This window comes from Dermacentor andersoni, chromosome 2, assembly GCF_023375885.2.
Source record: "Dermacentor andersoni chromosome 2, qqDerAnde1_hic_scaffold, whole genome shotgun sequence".
Classification (NCBI taxonomy): domain Eukaryota; kingdom Metazoa; phylum Arthropoda; class Arachnida; order Ixodida; family Ixodidae; genus Dermacentor; species Dermacentor andersoni.
In genome coordinates, this window is record NC_092815.1 from 118,921,203 (window position 1) to 118,929,620 (window position 8,418).

Below are 8,418 nucleotides of genomic sequence, written 5' to 3' on the forward strand. Positions count from 1 at the left end.
CGCTTTTTCATCTTTCGCTGTTGTGCTCGTTCGCTCGGATAGGCCGCCGCCGATGCTCGCCGCAGGAACGGGCTACGTTCTAAAGATATCGGCATAACCCATCTCACGATGACTGTCGAAGTTAATGCGATCAGCATTCAAGCAATGTAACGACACACCGCACTGTTGTGCATTTGTGTGTCAGTGTGGGGAAGTCGCGTTTACGAAGTCCTAGCCAGCAGTACACCGTCGGCATGGTGTTGATCTCGCTCCTCTTCCATGGTTCACAATATCTCTGGGGCTGTCCTAGCCTTGACACACTACACCGAATCCCCATAATTTGCATGTACTAATTGTGTGTGTTTATGTTATCACATACCATAATCACCACCCAGCAACTGGAGTAGCATGTCCGGCAATCAGTCAGGCTAACACTTCCTGCACATCATTAAAGTTTCTATCTCGTTCTCTTGGATGAAGTTTCTGAGATGATGAGGATGGTACGACGACAGCATGACGACAATATGTCATGTGGATCATGAAATGACGACGACTACCTCAAGACGATGGCGTTACGACGAGTGTATGGCGACAAATGCGTGACTGACGGCGCGATGATGATGGTACGACGAAAATCAGATGATGGCACTGTAATGACGATGATGGAACTACCACGGCGCCATCACAACCATGGTACACACAACAACGCATGAAGACAACTGTATGACGACACAATGGTGACGATGGCATGTCAACGACGGCATAATCACGATTGAATGACGATAACGTGATTGCAATGGAATGACGTCGATGAAACGACGAAGGCGGTATGACGGTGATGGCATGAAGACAATGGGATGACGTTTCTGAAATGATGACGACGGTACGACGACAGCACGATGAAGACGGCGTTACGATAATGACATGACGGTGACTGTATGACGACAATGGTGTGACAATGACGGCATGAAGAGAACATACGTATTCCTAGTGTTGGACAACTCGCCCGGCTTGCTACGTTCGGCATGACGAGAGGTGCGTGATGAAGCTGAAATGACGACGATGGGACCATTACGACTGCCTCACAACCGTGAGCGCATGCCTTGTGGCAGCTTGGGTCACTGGGTCAGCATAAGAGGACAGACAGACAGACAGACAGACAGACAGACAGACAGACAGACAGACAGACAGACAGACAGACAGACAGACAGACAGAGACAGACAGACAGACAGACAGACAGACAGACAGACAGACAGACAGACAGACAGACAGACAGACAGACAGACAGACAGAGACAGACAGACAGACAGACAGACAGACAGACAGACAGACAGACAGACAGACAGACAGACAGACAGACAGACAGACAGATAGATAGATAGATAGATAGATATATAGATAGATAGATAGATAGATAGATAGATAGATAGATAGATAGATAGATAGATAGATCAAAGTAGCTGAAGTAGGCAAAGAATGGTAATCGCATTAAAATGTAATTCCACCACCGCATTGCATGGCTGCAAACAAGAAGAAAGTTGCGTTGGTAAATTTTACTTTCCTGGATTACAAGTAGGTTACCCAAAATATGAAACTTATAACGTGCTTGAAATAAAACCTGCCAAATCATTATCATCATCATCAGCCTGGTTACGCCCACTGCAGGGCAAAGGCCTCTCCCATACTTCTCCAACTACCCCGGTCATATACTAATTGTGGCCATGTCGTCCCTGCAAACTTCTTAATCTCATCCGCCCACCTAACTTGCTGCCGCCTCCTGTACGCTTCCCTTCCCTTGGAATCCAGTCCGTAACCCTTAATGACCATCGGTTATCTTCCCTCCTCATTAAATGTCCTGCCCATGCCCATTTCTTTTTCTTGATTTCAACTAAGATGTCATTAACGCGCTGGTTCCCCCACCCAATCTGCTCTTTTCTTATCCCTTAACGTTACACAAATCATTCTTCTTTCCATAGCTAGTTGCCAAATATACCTGCCAAATATACACCATCAAGTAGAGAAAGGAGAATAGTATTACACAACTCCATGGTTGCCGAGACTGACGGAACCGCTACGTTGGTTGCTTCGATGCGCGCGTCCGAGCTCCAGCGTACAAAAATCCTCGGGCGTCAGAATATTTGGATGTTCCGCTGTTGAGGTATACATCTTTGGATGAATTGGCCCTGGCTCATGGACCTGATGGAACTGAGAACTACAAATTTCACCGCGTCACCGATAATGCGAACCGCACTGTAGATTGGCGTCCAAATGAATACGTATCTTGAGGACTTCTTATGTAAAAATTCGTTCAGTTGCACGTCTGACTTTGCTAGACCATGTGAAGTAACTTATTGCAGTGGAACTGCTTAGTACAGTCCTCGGCTCAGGGCAGCCGATTATTTCTTGTAAATGGTTTGTGTATCTTTGCCGACATTTCTTTGACGTCATGTCATTACTTCTTTCGCTAGTTATCAAATGGCATTCCTGCTTTTACAGCGAACCTGTTTATGCGGACCCTGTGCCTTTGCTGTCGGAATTCGCTAAAGCTATCATCATCAGCAATGGCGCGAGCGTCGTCGTCTGCTTCCACAGCTGGCTCGTTGGCGCCCCTTCTACTGCACGAACGCGCTCGTGCTACGGCTCCCTCGTTCGTCGTCGTCATCCTATTCTTCCTCAGCTGGCTCCGTTGCTGCTCGTCATTCCAGCGCAGAATTTCATTGATTGATTGATTGAAAATTTTACTATTCCACCGAGCTGGGGTGCCCGCCTCTTAAGCTACACGTAAGTAGGGGGGGGGGGAGGACGAAATAGTTCCCGCGCGTTGAGGACGGTGAGTCTTCACGGCCTCAGCGGCCAGGTGGATTGCTCGACGCTGGTCGTCTTCAGCCTCGCTCTGGAGCAAGGCCTCCCAGGCTTCTCTACTGTCAATGTTTTCCTTGACCACTGGGGAGCCAGCACCTTCCCATATTATATGGTCTAGCGTACCTTCTTGCTTACAAATTTTGCATAGGGCATCGTTATAGTCCCTCGTCTGTGTTAAGTAGATCCAATGTGATGATGCATAATTGTTTCCCTGGAGGCACCGCCAAATGCGAGCGTCCTCCAGAGAGAGAGACCGATGCGGAGGCGGAAAGATTCTTCTTTCGGCTTTGTAATGATCTACAATTTCCCTGTACGTGATGATGCTATCTTTGATCCCTGGAACTGGCTGCTCTAGAGTTGCCCGGTGGTAGAGTGCTCGGTCGAGCTCGTCAGCGGCTTCGTTGCCTGGGACTTCTTCATGGGCCGGAAGCCGAATAAAAGTATTTCAGTTCTCTTCTGACGTTGCAATGGCGAGGCCGAGTTTACGGGGGTAGCCATTGCTTAAGGGGGTATGAACCATTCGTCTTACGTGGCGGACAGGTTTAATCTTGAAGCAATTTAATTTTGAAGAATCGCAAGCGGCAATGCCGGCCATATGCCAGCGGGCACGCTGTCGCAAAAAAACCTAATAAATAAATAAATAAATAAATAAATAAATAAATAAATAAATAAATAAATAAATAAATAAATAAATATATATATATATATATATATATATATATATATATATATATATATATATATATATATATATATATATATATATATATATATATATATATATATATATATATATATATATATATATATATATATATATATACACATGCACACAGCTAACCACGCCACCGAGGAAACTCGAGACATCGAACGCAAGCGACAACGGCGGGCTGCGGGCATACCGTCCCTGACGTCGTTCTCTCCGCCGTAGCCGAATATGTGTGTAACCTCATTAAGAAACACTAAAACGTCAATCGTCGAACCAATCCAACCAATCGTCAAAACGATTGCCGCGCCCATATCTCCAGTGGTGAGCCTTGCGCCCAATATACGGAGCTTCGGATTAGTGGACCCGCACATTCCATCCCAGCTACAACTTGGAAGGCCCCGAGAAGTGCGCACTCCTGAGGAAGAAGCTGCCTACCGCGAGCGTCAGCGAGAGTTGCCTCGTGAACGGGCTCGTCATCGTAGAGCCTGCCTCACGCGCAAAAAAATATATATAAAAAAAATAAAGAAAGGATAAAGAAAGCACTGGGAGAATCGCATGAAGAAAGCACTCCTAAAGCATGCTTACCAAGCGAAGCACGCAAAAATGAAAATGAAGTGAAAGAATGGTGAAATAAATGATTTACAATATCAAGTGTTTACGAAGTTTGACTTATATATACGTGGTGTAACACTCGGTGCAACTAACACAGCTTCGCTGTTCGACCATCTTTACGGGTGAATTCAAGGGGTGGTAAATTTTTGTTTTGGCTGTATAACAATATTACTTGAAAGCAGGGGATTTTACACCTTCGTCATTTTTGAAGAACGCGGTGCCGGTGTGCGACAGTTTACGGCACTGCTAGTACATGCTGAAAACTGCGAGCCACTTCAAGCTGTTCGAGATATTTCTGTACTCTTCGCCGTCCGGCGTGCCCGCGACCGGGCCGGTGGGCTAGACCTGCCGGTCCCGACGTGGGACTAGCCGGGTGCGCGACGAGTTCGAGTCCTCGCCGGACCTGCAATCAAGTTTATTCACTGACTCACTCAGTCATTCACGTGGTTCAACCACTCCAATAGGACTCGTACGATTTCAGTCAAAAGAGTAGTCACATCATTTTTAATTGAACAAGTAATCACCACCACCACCTTACGCGCGCAAACAATATAATTTATTTGTTTATATAACATTATTCATTACTACCACAACTATAATATTTACGAGAGAGGCGCGGGGCCTCTAGGCCACCGATTTAAGTTTCAGAAGCGTCCGCAAGATAAGCCGCGCCGTGGTTGAGGGCCTGAAATATCTTCGCTAGCCGGCTTCCTTCGGCCAATCAACGTTTGCGCATTTGGCAGACGGTATGAGGTCGCATCGATGCTGCAACCGCCGAGGAAGTCGCAGCTGCCGTTCAGTGGTTGTAGAAGTTCACCACCTCTACAGCGCGGCCAACAAAGATGGCATGGGCCGTGGGAGACCTGTTTACGGACACTGTTCCGTAGGCTGCTACCGTACGCTCGCAATGGGCGCCCTGGAGGTCTTCCCACAAACCATGCTCGACGACCAGAGGGTCCAGCAGTGCGTTGCAGTGCTTCTTTGCGTCCTTCGCGCACAGCAGTGCATCGATATTGTCGTTATCACAGCCAGCATGCGTTTCATCCGTTGAGAACTCTCCGGTCTCTCGGGCTGAGAGCTCGCTGCCCCGGGCACTGCATCCGGAATCGAGCATATTTCGTGCGCAGGACGACGCTGATGTCGTAATCGCGCCGAGTTGATTTGCCTTGGAAGCCGAGTTCGTACAGTCGCCGAGCTCTGGACAGTAGACAGTGCCGAAGAAACTGCCACTTTCGTCTACGAAATGGCGCCGTAGGCAAGATGGAAACGGCAGCCCAGGAAAGCCAGTGATCGAAGGCGGCGTTACACAGAAGACCAGCACAGTAGCAGACCGCGCTGCGCCGAAGTTGCAGACGCCGTTGCCGGTATTCATCCGGTAGCCCGTGTCTTCACGTTTATGGCTATGTGCTCGATGAGCTCCATCTACTGTGCTGCCAATCTGGTTGCTGTGTTGCAGCTGCTGCTGCTGTTCGACGCCCTGGCTTGTCCCCATAACAGCGAAGTTGCAGGAAGTGCTCGTCATCTGTAATGAAGTGAAGAAGTTGCACGTGAGTGCCTCTGTCTCATTCGAGTGGTGTATATAGCTACAACGGTTTTCGTGATCACCTGTGTGATTCTTTCCCCTACGCGTCAACTAACGGGCAATGGTTCTTCTTTCATTACACTTCCGTAATTATTCAATGCGTTATGGTTCAGTGCTCGGGGATTGATACAGCTTCTGAATGCACGCGTGAACAACTTATGTATGTTTCTTACAAGTGCCTAAGTTTTACGCGCAAGCGTAACCGGCTCTTCAAACGGGCGGCGTTTGTCTGAGGCCACGAAGCATTCTGTACAGCACTAAAGTTGTTCATACTTAGCCTTACATTCTTTACCAAGTTATTCCTCGGAATTTTGAGCAGCCCACAAAGAAATTTCATGAAACAAAACACCGACAGCGCATGCCCTTTGTGTTAAATGTTCTCAGACTGAAATATTAAAAGCGCGAAACAATAACAGAAGATCGGCCCACGCAGAGGTCGCGTTTCTACCAGAAAGCTCGCCTTCGTGCATAGCATTTTGCTTAGACGCCACGGTGCTCACTGTGCATTTTCGAAGCGTCTCTTCTTTGCATGTATAGCCAGCGCTTGCTCCTTATTTAAAGAAAGGAGGCACTGGTCTAACACTTGCGCTTTCCCTGTGGAACAACGGTCGTCGCACCGTTGAGATCAATGCAATGTCCGTGACCGCGTTCGCGCCCTTTCAGTTCGTACTTCTACGCCGTGATGCTACACGCTTGCGCGTAACCCGCGTTCCCGAAGTGAAACGGCACAATTTTTTCTTGCTTTTTTTTTTCGGGCACTACGAGTAGAACACCAACTGATTTTCAGTGCTGAGTACACCCGGTTTTATATTCGCACCGGCGTATACTCGCAGCTGTCCCACAGGTGCGCCTACGCTCTTCCACCGCTGCCAGTAACTCCCCAAGCCACCGCAAGTGCATTTGAAGGGCGAGTATTGCCGCCTCTCGTGCAAGTCATTCGATCGTGCCGTTGAAATGTAAAGTTCAGCGCTTCGAGCACTAGCAGTTTCGTGAACCACGCGGCGCCGCTTAAAAGCGCATTCTACCACAGTCACCTTACGCTTCGGAGCCCTCACATACAGTAAGCGTCCGTAAACAGGCTGTCGGTGGTTAACGTACAGAGTCTACGGAGATAGTGCACCTTAGGCTTATAGGATGCACTTTGTGGATCGTGCCACTTCGTGGTGCGGGCACATTGTTTTCGGACGCTATATATTCGTTGCTACAAAACAAAAAAAAAGTCACTGTTGATTTAGCGGTAAATGCGATAGAAATGCGTTAGCCCTACGTGGCACCTCTTTTGAAAAGCCGGATGCATGGTTTAAACCGCGTTCATCTCCAAGCGTTGTTCAGGAGCTCACTCGACACGCATCCTGCCTCTTCGACAAGCGAAGTGCAACTGAGGGCGGTCCGGAGCAGACCACATTCAGTTGGTTTATATATATGTGCGTCCTCTTATAAGATCTCCCATTCTCTCGCTATCTCTGCCACATGACCGGCTTCCCACACACAATTTTGGCACTCCTAATGCTGACACATTGAAATGGAAAGATGTTCGCTTCACATGGAACAAGAAAATAGCAAACAACGAAACGCCACTCACTCGGTTCAGCGGCGTTCCGAGGCGAGGCCTGGACTGGTAGAGACAGGGCAGAGACGGGCTACTCTTGTGCCACGCGTCACGGTGGAACAGAAGCTCACGCGCTGTCAGTGCGCGTGCTCTTATTTCTCCTCTTTATCCATACCGTCTCGCCTTTAACGAGAGAAGAAAATGCGAAAAGAAACAAATATTTTATTTCAGAATCAAAGTAGGTAAAGCTGGACTCGCACCTACGACGGATCGAATTCAGCGGACAAACATACAGCTATAAAAAGGCTGTCAACAGTCAGTCTTGTTATGATCGACTTTTAGAACGTAGCTCGGTATTCGACCTCTCAATTGTAGGACGTATATTCCAGCTTGCTTTCCCGTGTCGTCAAGGTAATATTCCTCATACCTGAGAAAGCGTCACCCCTATTGCCCTTGCCACGCTCTGAGGAATGTATATAACGAAGAGAGTTGGGCTAGTTGGTGTTGATCCAATTGTTGTGACATAGTTACTCTGAGCAGATGCGAAGGGGAACGCACAACGGAGAAGACAAAAAGGGGAGGACACGAAGGAGGAGACACGAAGGGCAGGAGGTCATTGACTTCACAGCCTGACAAGGGGACACAAGGCTGCGCTGAACACGCAGGCACCGACACCTCTTTTTGCAAGACCCCCGTAAGTTTCCCAAGCAGGCGTCGACTACCACAAGACCACGAGAAGTGAATGACCCTTTCGGTGGAGACCTCTCCACCGACTGTAACGGCTGTACGCGATAAGTTATTTAAGGCCGTCTTGGCCCCCGTGTCAGGCAGAACCGCTCGAAACTCGGACAGAGTCCCAACCATGTACCAACGAATTGAATACATTCTTTATACTTCTTTCATCATCACGATGTCCGCCTTCGTCGCCGTTTCCTGATTCTTGCGGTGAAGACTCACATCACCCGGTCGAGATCGCATCAGTCTATAATATACTCTCGGTGTATGCTATACGTGTACGCCTTCGGTGATATTTTTGATAAGTTAGCGGACTGGCACTGAAACCATCATCGCCGTCGTTAATTTCCCCTTTCGTGTCGTGTCCAGGGGCGCTATAACGTAAAACT

General features: G+C 48.1%; 1 long non-coding RNA gene across 1 annotated transcript; it reads right to left on the reverse strand.

Annotated features, from left to right (window-relative positions):
• Positions 1-4,697: 4,697 nt before the first annotated feature.
• Positions 4,698-7,469, reverse strand: LOC126541325 (uncharacterized). Its single transcript, XR_011892551.1, has 2 exons — positions 7,328-7,469; positions 4,698-5,685 (listed from the first exon to the last, which is right to left on the reverse strand). It is a non-coding gene; the product is annotated as an uncharacterized lncRNA (long non-coding RNA).
• Positions 7,470-8,418: the final 949 nt, after the last annotated feature.